This window comes from Tasmannia lanceolata, unplaced genomic scaffold, assembly GCF_043159265.1.
Source record: "Tasmannia lanceolata isolate RefF3 unplaced genomic scaffold, GAP_Taslan_0.1 ptg000003l, whole genome shotgun sequence".
NCBI classification, from domain to species: domain Eukaryota; kingdom Viridiplantae; phylum Streptophyta; class Magnoliopsida; order Canellales; family Winteraceae; genus Tasmannia; species Tasmannia lanceolata.
This window is the reverse complement of record NW_027518680.1, coordinates 5682197-5695145: the sequence shown is the minus strand read 5'-3', so window position 1 is coordinate 5695145 and position 12949 is coordinate 5682197.

The following is a 12949-nucleotide window of genomic DNA, read 5'->3' as shown; positions in this document are numbered from 1 at the left end:
CATGACCAGAGTCGTCACCTAGATTATGAATCTATGACCCATAATTAACTCTGTATATTTGGTTTACGATTTCGAATTGGGTAAGTTACCTGTTACTAGAAGGGAAGATCTTATGCACCCTTCTTGCCCGACAAAAGTCGGTCTTTAACTTTTAATAGCTTTAATCGTCTAAGTTCCTGACCTAATCTAAGCCTTGAGAAGACCCCTTAATCATCTTTCATTTGCCCAACATAATATGAACAAGAAGAATAATTCAACAATAAGAAACAAAATAAGTGAGAGAGAATGTAATGATACCGTCTCTTCACCCACAGCATAAGTCGAACGGACTCTGAAGAAGGAGAGACGGGACTGGAATCGGGAATTCCTAGAAGGAGAAGGGCATTTCGGGAAGACGAGGTTGTGGCGTAGAGGTGAAAGGGTTGAAGATCCCATGGCCAACCAACCCCAAATTTCTTGCTATTTGTTTTCTAGCAAAGTCGCGAAACTACAATTTATAAAGGGAAATGTGGCCGAGTGGGCCATGTTTGAGTGCAAGTACTGTTCTATTAATATATTGTTTATGAGGTCTATTGCATAGAGCGTGGGTCAGATGGGTTATGGGTACATGGGATGGCATAGGATAAGTAGGCTAATGGGCATGGGTTAGGTGCACGGACTAATGGATGTAGGTGGCATGGGTGACATGAATGGGTCATAATTGGGCATTCGTAGCTACTACATTCAGTCCGGAATCCCACCTGATCCCATACCCATCCCATTTTAGTCCTTATCAGCAAGAGAATCAACCCCCCTTGCATTGGCTTCAAAGCGCTTTATCCTTAGTTAATCTGGCCATAGAATGAGTTTTCAGCTATCAATGATAGAAGTAGTCCGTATGGAGGAATTGGAATGGGAATCGGCATATTCATTTTCATGGTATAAGGAGGTTGGATGTGTCTAATAAGTAGATATAGTTGCTGATATGATAGAATAATGAGAGTAGGCATGATACATGGGGCATGGATACTTTGGGTAAGATAGATGACGCTATGGGGTGCGGTGATAGGAAAGGCATGTTGATCGGATGGAGCATGGGATGGGATATGAATTAGGTGCGGATTGAATAAGTATAAGGGGTGCTCGATTGGGATTGAGATCGGGTTGGGTTGGGGCTAAACCGGGTTGGTTCTAGTTGGCTTGGGCTGGACCGGGTTGGGTTGGATTGAACCGGTTGGACCGGGTTGGGTCCGGCTGGTTTAAGGTTGAGGGATTGGGTTTGGTGTAACTTGGTTCCGATTGGGTGCGGCTCGGGTTAGACTCAGCTTGGGCGCGGCTTGGGTTAGACCGAGTGGGGACTGAACAGGGTTGAATAAGGTGGGTCCGAGTTGGACCAGATTACGTCGGATTGGACCGGGTTGGTCCAATTGGGTGGGTGTAGTGGCTCGGTTTAAGTAAACCGAGCCACGTTGAACCAACTCGGTTTGGGTTGGGGTTAGGTCCGAGTTGGACCGTTTGGGTTGAGTCATTTTTGGGTGAGGTCTGCTAGGTTAGGTTTGGCCCAAGGGTAGGGTGCGGCTCGGTGGAATAGGTCTAGGGTGTGTTTAAACGATACGGCTAGGTGGGTTGGTTAGACATGGTATGGCAGGACGTTGGGCACGTTATGGCATAGATGGGTACGGGCAAAATTGGGCTTTGAGGGAGACACGACCAGATAACTTTATGCTATATGGTGTTATGGGGGGTAGATGTAATCAATTTGATCAACATACGAAAAATTAGGATGAAGGGTTAGTATGAGCTTAAAGGGTATGAGAGTTGGGTGTGTGCATTAGTTAAATATGGGCTGAGAATAATGGTTGCACGCTGATCTAATGGGGACTCGTGCATGGCTGATGAGTTGTTGTTGGAATGTAATGAATGCATATGGACATAGTCTAATAGGCACGAGTGTTAAGGAATATAGGGTATAGATTAATGGCATGGGTTTGTGGGGAATGTATTCTAATGGGAAGTAGAGTATGGATGGGTAATCTGAACATGGGATGGATGGTGATTAGGTAGATATGTGGGTGTTGAGATCTAATATGGGTTCGGGTATGCTGTTGTGATAAGACATGTGTATAGGGGATGTGATATGGGGGTATGGATATGGGCATCAAGGGGGATATAACTATGGGGTCTGATGGGGGTATGAATGAATTAGGATGATGAGAGGTATTGTGGCCCAATGGGTCACACGCTTGGGATTGGGAGCATTGGGCGGGTTAGGATGTGGTGCTGCTAGCATGGGTTGGGTGGGGTGCAGCTAGGGGCACGGCTTGGATTGGGCTTGGGCGCGGCTAGGCTGAATAGGGTGGGTTCCTTGGCTAGGCCAAGTAGTGTGGGGTCCTAGGCTAGACTGACTAGGCCGATTGAGGGTGGCCGCAGGTTTGGGTATGGGCTGACTTGGGGTTGGGGTCAAGGCCAAGGGAGCCATCGGGTTTGGGTCAAAGCCGGACGGGCCGTGGTTTGGGACAAGGCCAAGTTGCCCATGGGTTGAGTCATGGATAATATATTGATATGGGTAATCGATGGATAGAATTAGGAGATGTGGTGTAGTGGATGCTGTTGGGGTGGATGGGGATAATGGAATGATGTTTTGGCTATGTGATGGGTTGTAAAATGGCAACAGGAGGGAGGCATGGTCTGGTGATTAATGTGTTGAGGCATGGGATGGAGATGGCTTGGTTCTGTAGGGCACTTGATGGATGGGGATGATGGGCTATGGTCTAGCACATATACATAGGATGGGGGTGTGGAGGCTAATGGGGGATGATTATTTGGTTCGGCCAAATGGGTTATGCTATTGGTTTAGGATGTTCGGGTACATGGGTCAAATTGATCACATACATGCTCGCATGATTGGACATGGTGTATGCACGCAGTGCATATTAAATTGCTTTTACAAGCATGTGCTCACAATGCTTACCGAAGTGGGTTTGGATCATTGATATATGGCACGTAAGAGATCCGAACAATGCATATGGTGCATAGGCTGGGTAGGTGAGGCTGGGTTAGCTCGGGTTCAACTCGGGTCGGCTCGGGTTGGACCCGGGTTGGCTTGGGTTGGACCCGAGCTGACTCGGATTAGCTTGGATCAGCTCCAAGTTAGCTCGGGCTGAACTCAGGTTGAGTCAGGTTGGGTGAGTTGGACCGGGTGGGTCCAGGTTAGTGATAGCGTGGATCAGGTTAGATTGCACGGGTCCGGTTAGGTTGTGCGGGCCCGGTTGGGTTGGGACCCGATTAAGTAAGTTGGGACGGTTGGTTAAGAGGGAGAAGTCTCATAGGGATGGCTTGGTTTTGGGAAGGTTGGATCCAATTGAATTGCATGTGTACAGAAGTATGTATAATGAATTAATATGCACAACACCTGTCGGTTTGGAAGGTGCACATCATGCACATTCAAATGGGTTTAGGTCATGTACATTCATGCACAACATATAAGGGATACACAGTGCATGTTAAAAAGGATTTGGGTTATGTACTTAACGCACATGCTTGGTTGTTTCACACATGGATTGGATCCTTGGGTTCAACTTATAGGAGGTCTTTAGACTTCGAGTTCATTGGGTTCTGGACCTAACAGCACAAAAGTGGTTGGACGTATGTTTCACGGCTCTCGGCTTATTGGAATGGGTTCGGTTGCAGGCGAGGCTAGGAGGGGGTTCGGTTGCAGGCGAGGCTAGGAGGGGGTTCGGTTGTAAGATTGATTGTGTATGGGTTTCTTTGCAGGGCCGTTTGGAGTAAAAGTATGAGGGTATGGGCTAGTAGGATCTGGACGCATGTTGTTTGGCGTGGGAGTATGTGAATATTGGTTAATGAGGGTTCGGGTAACTTGTGGCCGAATGGGTGGGGTGCCTAAAGTGAGGCCAATTGGTTTTGAAGATGGGGATAAAAAGTTAAAACAAATGGAAAAGGGATTTGAGCGAGAAGAGAGAAATGAATGCTAATCCTGCATGCCTCCTACCAAGAAATATGCATTAATTCTACTTGCTTGGCTACCTTGATTTAGAATTTAAATGAAGGCTTAACTCTTTGAAATTTTGATGACGATCATTCCTTTGTTGAGTGACCTTGGAGACGATGATTCCTTTTGACGATGGTTCCCAAAATGATTCCTAATTGATGCACGAATTAGGCCGACAAGATGTCTTGGCCGAATTGAGAGAGAGAGATCTCTAGGGTGGACGAATTTTTTAAAGAAGAAGAGAGATGAGATTTTCGTTGTCGGCTCAGTTGTGTCTTGGGATGGAGCAATGAAGTGGTATTTATAGGGGAATGGGTGAGCTAGGTTACTAAGTTAGGAGGAGAGAGAAAGGTAGGGTGGAGATTAAAAGTTGAAGGTGAGAGACAATTTGATGGTATGGATGAAAAGCTCCTAGAATATTCCAACTCAATCTTTGGAAACACCCATCTTATACGCTATATATAAAGCGGAATCCTACAAACTGCGGTACTGCCACGTGGCAGCCCCTCCTCTATCCCATATATGATAAAGCCCCATTCACGCAACTCTCTCTCCCCTAAATAACCTGCCCATTATCACTATTAATTGGGGCGTTATTACCCTAATTCTATTAAACTCTATTAAATACTATTCTCCAAAAAATAACCCATTTCTAAAAAAACTCTCTCTTCACTCTCTCAAAACGCATGGAAAGCCTTCATTAGCAAAGCCTTTAATAAAAAAAAAGACGTTTTATATTCTCTTTCCTTTTCCCTCTATCACACTAACCTCTTTTACCTTCCTATTTATTCTAAAGAGATAGATACAAATCCTATTTATTAGATAGCAAAGCCTTTAATAAGAAAAAAAGGTAGTTTTACATTCTCTCCTCTGCATCCCATTTATTAGCAAAGCATTTAATAACAAAAAAAAGACGTTATTCTCTTTCCTCTTCTCTCTATCACACTTAACCTCTTTCACCTTCCTATCCTATATATATATATATATATATATATATATATAGAGAGAGAGAGAGAGAGAGAGAGAGAGAGAGAGAGGAATATGTTCGTGCGCTCAAGCTCTAATAAGGAATGGTGCGCTTGAGTGCACCAATCACATGGGTCCCACAATTTCTGTGAGGATCCAAACCATTCATTTGCAAGGGTCTATCATAGATAGGGTGTGTACCAAAAATCAGCTCCATTGAATCATCCTAACCCCTCAAAAAGTAGAGGGCAAAAATGGGCAGATTTGTGGTCTGTCCATTTTGACCTCCACAAATGGATGGGTTAGGATGATCCTATGGAGCTGATTTTTTATACACACCCTATCTATGTAAGGCCCTTTCTAGTGAATGCTTTGGATCATCCTAACAATGTGGGCCTCATTGGTTTGAGAGCTCAAGCTCACCAAAAGGTTCCAACTCTCAAGCTCACAATCATTTTCCTCATATATATATATATATATATATATATATATATATATATATATATATATATATATATATATATATATAAGTAAAGCGGAATCCTCTAAGCCGTGGTGCTGCCAAGTGTCAGACGCTCCTCTATCCCGCAATTTTAAAAAGAAAGCCCTCTTTATTACATTTTGGCAAATCTTCTATTATATTGAAGAAAGCTATTAAATCTCCAATTAAAAGCTATTAAATCTCCTATATATTATATCTCTATCTCCCTCACATACCCAGCACGTTTAAAAAGTAGAAATTCGGAAAGTCTTTGTAGCTACTTCTTCTTCTCAACTTCTCAAACGCATATCCCTTCTCCTCCCAAAAAAAAAAAAAAGGTTTACTTTATTCGTTAAATTGGTTTCACCTCCACGTTTCTATTAAATAGGCAGTAATATACCTCTTTATTACGTTAATTATCTCTTGCCGTTTTAAACTTTTCTCTGTCAACTTCGTTACCACTACTAAAACCTGTTTCGTCCTAAATAATTATGTTTTGCCCTAATTTGGCAACTAATTCGATTTTGCCTATAATCTCGCTCAATTGATTAGATATTTCTGCTAATATTTACATTCTGAACACTAATTTTAAATTCCCCCTACTAAATAAATTAATAATTCAGATCATGGGTGTAAAATGATGACTATATTAATAGGCCCACGCAAGATTTCCCCTCAACTCACGTTTTAATTCCAAATCTCTGAAGGCTCCCTAAATGCTGTTGCTCCCTATTACCTGCAACAGGCCTGTTACAACCAGCTAAGCAAGGTGCTTTGGTTTTAGGCGTGTCCCTTCTGTTGTATGGCTGGGATACTAATCTTTGTACCTGTTTGAAAATAGAACCAAGTGGTCCTTCATTAGGGTTGTCTATGTTTCTTATGTTATTGAAGTTCATGTGTGCCAAAGATGAATGTAAGAAGTTTCTATACTTCCCATCAATGGTGTTGGGAAAATATATCTTAAATAAATGATAATGAATGCTGAACCATTTGGATTAGGTTTCTTATGTTATTGAAGTTCATGTGTGCCAACTATGAATGTAAGAAGTTTCTATACTTCCCATCAAAGGTATTGGGAAAATATATCTTAAATAAAGGATAATGAATGCTGAACCATTTGGATTTCTGTTGAACCACCCTTGTACAGATCATGTTTTTTATGGGATGGGGCCTGCCTTACAACTCAGGTCTCGAAACTTCAAAAGAAAGAAAAATGGTTTGCTAACGTCTTCACAAAAAAAAAAACACCCATTTCTGCAGTAATAATGATTAATGAGCTATATTGAATGCAATTCCATTGCGCCACGCGGCATTCCGTTTTTAAAAGTGAAAAAAAAAGAAGGTATTTATAAAAAAGAAAAAGAAATTAGGGTTTTTCTTTTTCTTGATTGGGATTTTTTATTTGGAATTCTGTGTTTGTTCAAGCCCCAATTCCAGCAATTTCTAATTTCAGTCCTTCCGCTATGTGGTAATTTTGCATTTGTGGTGGCAATGTTGTTGAAATGTGGAACTATAGGCTTCAAGCCAAACATTTTCCTTTATCTTATATCACAAATTGGTTCATTAATTATCATATCCAATGGTTCTTTTCTTTTATGGGCATAATTTATCATGTGAATGTTTTTCTACAAATTATATTCTACAACTCACTCACAGTGTGGTTTGTAGTACATGTTTCCCTTTTATTTGAGTTTGAATTCCAAACTCAAATTATTTTGGTTCTTGGGACTTTTGTGGAACAAAAAACTTCCTGGGAGATTGGTGGGAAAAAAAAACTCCCTGGAAGTATCCCGGTAAAATAAAAATCCCTGTGCTTTGTTTGGTTGCTTGAACTGTTGGGAAGAAAAAATTCTTCTTTTGGTTATTTTGGTTCCTCGGATTTTGTGCGGGATTATTTTGGTTCCTGGGATTTTTTTTCCAGCTTTGGGTTTCGTGCGGGGTTATTTTGGTTTGTGGGATTCTTTTTTGCCCACTATATAACTAGCAACCAAACGTGGGTTTCCTGCGGAAATTCCACAAAAGTCCCAAGAACCAAAAAAATTCTGGCATCCAAAATATGCTTTTTGGGTTTTTAAATTTCCGGATTCGTGCATTTCTATGCTCTTTTACGTCTGTTCTGAGATGTTTTGGTTTCACGTTGATTTGTTTTTGTTACTACATTTACTGATTTTGTGACCTTACTGATTGGATTTCAAGCATACCAACATGTGTGACTGGTATTGCAAATTTCATTGTGTAAAGCACTAACGGCTCAAAATATACGAATTAGTAAATGATTCAAGTACAATAATCCGATCCTAGGTGTATTTTTTTAACTTATTCATGGATGTTCCTTTAATAGTAATTTGCTGCTTTTGCATATTCGGCCTTTTGGTGTTCCAAGTGGAGTTGAGATTGCTTTATGCTGTAAATTTCTTTTCCTTGGTATTAGATTATATATTAGATAAGTGTCCTGCGTATAAAGACTCTGTTGCGTTTTAATTTTCTTGATTTTCTTTTTACTGGTCTGATTGTGAGTCCGTAACTGATTATTGGACTCAAATTTTACCAGTAATTTTGTTCCCGTGCAACTAGTTTATTCTAAAGAGATAGTCAGATAGATACACTTCCTATTTATTAGATAAATTTTCATATGTCTAATCTTCCACCTCACTACCGCCCCCTTTTCATCTCTCTCTCTTCTTCCCATTCAACAAAACCCCAAAATTAGGGATTTCTTCATGCAATTATGGGTTTTGAATGACTTTCTTTGATAGATTATTTAGTATCAATTTTATATTTCTGATTATGTATCTTATTGTTTTTCCTGGGTTGAACTTAAGAACTGACTATTTCATTTTTGTTTGAATCTAAATTGACTCTGCAGTATGTTGGATTTATAGGTGCTTTTAGTTTTTGCATTTGTTGCTCAAGCTTCAATTCCATAGTTACATGTTGTGAGGCACTTTCAGTTTGGATCTCCACAATGCCCTCCTGTGGTATATATATATATTTTTTTCAATCTAGACATGTCCATGTTTTTCCCCATAGTTGATATATTTTAATTTACATTCCTATTGTCTACTGCCCATTGGATTTTAAATTTTTAATTGATGGTGGTTTCTGTCATTGTTTAAGCCATAATCTAGACCTGCTCATATTTCTATTGAGAATTGTCTACTATTAGCCCCCCTTCCTACTGAGAAGAGAATGTGTAAAATTCACTTCTTTCTTATCATTTTTTTTATCATGCTTTACTTATTGTTGGGAATTTCAATTCGGTGTATTCTTGCAGGAAAGGTATTAGTGAGTGGCCGGATGAATGAAGGATCTTACCCCAAGCCAACTGATTGTAAGGAGTCATAGCAGTGGAATAGTAACAACTTGGTCGTTACAACCATTGTGTTCTATTGCATAGTATGACCTTTTTGTTTATCAATTTTCTTTTCTATTAGATTATGGCATTCCTTTTTTGGTTTTTACATATTGGATGGTTTTGCACATTTCTATGTATATTTTATGAGATCTTGGGAGCTATTAGTCTTTGACTTTTAGGCAATTTTATTTCTTTTGGGTTTGAATATACAGATCATTTCCTCCTCTCTACATTTCCTAATTCCATTTTTGAAATAAGAAAAATATGGAACATGCTTCAAAAAATTATGGTTACCTACCTAAAAAAATTCCAACTGATTTCCTTCTCGATTTCTGTACAAAACCGTATATGTAATCTTTGGCTGGGTATATAATTGCCTTTCCTTTGTTTTTCGTTCCCATGCATCGCACGGGGTTGCAACTAGTATATGAAAGAAGGAACGTCCAATTTTGGTGGGCTTGTGAAGAATAGAAAGAGTTTTAAATAGTGAAGATTGATTGCATTATTTAAGAAACAATTCATTGCATGCCATGTGTTCTTGCAAATTTAGAATGAGTTGGAGAGCAAAAAGAAACGTCCAAATTTTAGAGTGTTTGGTTTCCAATAAAGTGTGGACATGTCTCCTTCTCAATTTTGGGCAATTTGCATGCACCCCCACGCATATATCCTCAAACACATTTATTACTGGAGCAACGATTGTAGTAGAGATTTTATTTCCATAATTACAATTTCAACAAAAGAGGCTTGGGTTTGGTTTTTACAAAAATACCCCCACCATGACAAAATAACAAGAATACCCTTATCTCATAAAAGATAACGAAAATATCCCTACTTAAATCTCATGAAAAAATGACAAAAATACTTATATCTCAGAAAGTGTTAAATACACCTATCTCTTCGGGGAAAAAAAAAAAAAAAAAAACCTCATATATCATGGAAAATAAAAAGACCCTATCTCATAGAAAATGATCAAAGTACCACTCACTCATAAAAAATGACCAATACAGAATAAAAATATTCACAATAGTTTGCACAGGAAAAAGGAACTAAAAGTACTTCATTCAAAACATGCTGAGAAGCAATCCGGGGAAATATTTTTATAAGAAGAGTGTTTCACACATTCTCTGGCATTCTAAGAACCATGGTGGTGGGTGAATCACATAATAAAATGCCCTAAATATCAGATAGCAAGCATTTGGGTTCCATGTAGATGGTTCTATGAATGTCAAACCAAACAACTCTTTGTTGTTTGTCCACACTCCAAGCAGAAGGAACAATACCACCTCCAATGCGTAACCAAGATTTTAGCAGATTTTAGAATCATCGGTACAAGGATAGTCCATAAGATTTTTTCCCCCTCCATAATAACTTTTATGTTGGGGTTGAGCCTCTAGCTCAAACTGATCAAGGCTTTGTTCTTCAACCTTGGGGCCGGAGGTTCAATCCCAGCTTACCTACCAAAAAAAAAAATGTGTTGATTTACACAGGCAAAAGTCTAGTTCTTGTTTTCCTACCAAAATCCATAATCAGAGAATTTATGGAAACAGAACAGAAAATCTAGGGGTGTCAACGGATCCACTTCGGATCATATCCGCCTATGTCTTGGTCACTATCCGCTCGGATCCCTTATAATCTTCTCCATAGAATGATCTTTTTAGGAAGTTTAAAATGGACACCACAATAAAAAAATATGCATAGATCGGAAGGTTAGGATCATCGATCCTATGAACAAAATACACTATCTCATAAAAATGACAAAATACACTATCTCATAAAAATGACAAAAATAAACTTATCTCATATAAAATAATAAAATATTTCAATCTCATGGAAAATGGGTTAAGGTACTTTGGCTATTATCTTTTATGACATAGGGGTATTCTTGTTATTTTCTCGTAATAGAAATGAAATTGTGGGAAACGGTTCTCTAATAATAAATGTGTTTTGAGGATAAAAGTGTGGGTACATGAAAATAGGTGCTTTAAATGCTCCTTAACGAGTGCCTCGTTAGCAAAACCCTTACTTGAATTAGTAATATTATGACACTTGTTCTATTCCCAATTTGCAAAGATTTTTACCAAATCTCAAAATATCCACACAATATTCAAAAATAGGGAAGAGGAAAACAATACACGTTTTCCCAAAAACGTGTGGTGAGAGGAGAGAGAACACTCGCGAAAACGGAAAAATGTCGTTTTCCGGATTTTGGCGTCCGATTTCAATAATTTTTTCGCCTTTGGAATCGTTGATTTTTCCTCTTTTGTTTAAGCCCAATATTGCCATAGTAATACTGATTTCAAATTTTTTTGACCAGTGAGGGTCCTCGATCTCTATCGAGAGATCATTTTTTCATAAATTAGGCAAATCGGTGATCCTAACGAACCAACCGATTCGATCAATTTTGGATCAACGGTTAAAACTATTAAACCAAGATATTAACACTAATTAAGACATTAAAAATCTCGATTACCGATGATTTAATGGGATAATTTCGACGGATCTCATTCATCTTTAGACCTGGCAAAAGCGACCCGTGCCCGCGGGTCGACCCGTGCCCGCGGGTCGACCCGACCCACCCGCAAATTTGCAGGCACGGGTCTGAGTTTTAGTGACCCGTCAAAACTAACCCGCAGGTGACCCTGCCCACAAAAACACGGGTCGGGTCGGGTCAACCCGCGTCTCTTTCTATGTCTCTCGTTTACCAAGAATAACTCTAAAATATTCGAAAAATTGAGCTATTATACAGGTAGTGTCTGTGTATTTCCTACATAGAGGGCCCCCTATGGATGAATCATGACAAAAAAAGATTTTCAGAACATGGCCCAGCAGATAAATGGTTTAGATCATTTTAGGCCCCACCTATAATTTTAGGTGAAGTAATTTAGGATTTCATGTAAATTACCAAAATACCCTTCCTTTCCTTCTGTTCATTAATGAGAGAGTAGACGTGAAATTGATGAGGGATGGAAATCCCTGCAAAAACATCACGAGTCATGACCATTGACCAAGGAGACCAGAATAGAAAAAGATAATTCATAAATAGACTCGAGGGGGCTGTCCCAGGTAAGAAAAGGGGGTGAATATAAAACTTTCCAAAAGGGTAAAAACCCAGTTGGCAAACAGATTGAAGACCACGAAAGGAATTAAAAAGAGAAAAAAAGGACGTTGCAAGAGTGAGATTCTCAGCAGATGAAATAAAAAAACAAATGCTGAAACCATAAAATAAAATAAAATAAAATAGAAGACTCATCTGCTTTTGCCTATTTGTTTGTTCAAATGCTGTTTGTCTGATCTGCCTTTAGAATCCAAATTTCATCTCCCCCCCCCCCTCTCTCTCTCTGCGTTTTCCACCCATTTTCGTCTCCTACTTCAGACCAGATACCAATAGAAGATTTCTAGATTCATCAGATCTGAACAAATGAGCAGAATTTGTGAAGAACTCAAGTTGGAAAACTAAGGAGATTGTTTTTTTGTTGATATTTATGAGAAGAAAAGTCGTTTACCTCAAAAGAAAGTTGCTTTTTTGGATTTCTTGAAGCGATTATAGTGAAACTGGATTTTTTAGGATTTTTTTTGAAGCAAATGGCTAAAGAGAAGCTCAGTTCAAAAGGTCAAGCATGGTAAATTTTTCCCAATTTTTTTTCTTCCTCTTCTTCTTCTTATTCTTCTCTTTGAAATCTATTGATTTGGGGCACAACCTATTTAGGCTGTGGGCCATCTAATGGACGGTTTGGATCATCCCACGGTGCCGGCCATACCCCCCTCATCAAAATCCAGTGACAGATAATATTTTCCAAAATAAACTACTGTTTGAATTTGACCCGCGGGTTGACCCGGCCCACCTGGGGGGCCGCACGGGTCACCAAAATTCTGACCCGCAAAAATGTGGGTCATCTCCTGACCCGACCCGTGTGACCCGCACCCGCATCACCCGCGGCCAAGTCTATTCATCTTGCCTTGATTCGTGACTTTTCACTGGTTTTTTGCTCAATGAAGTGACCCAGTGTTTAATACGGATTTGAGATCAACCTTGATCAATATTATTTTAACCAAATGATCACAAATCCTAGGTAAAGAAAGACACCCAGGTCACAATTTACAAAAATCGGGTCTCGGAATGGAATCAGGGCCCGGGCTGTAAAGTGACCCTAGCTTATTT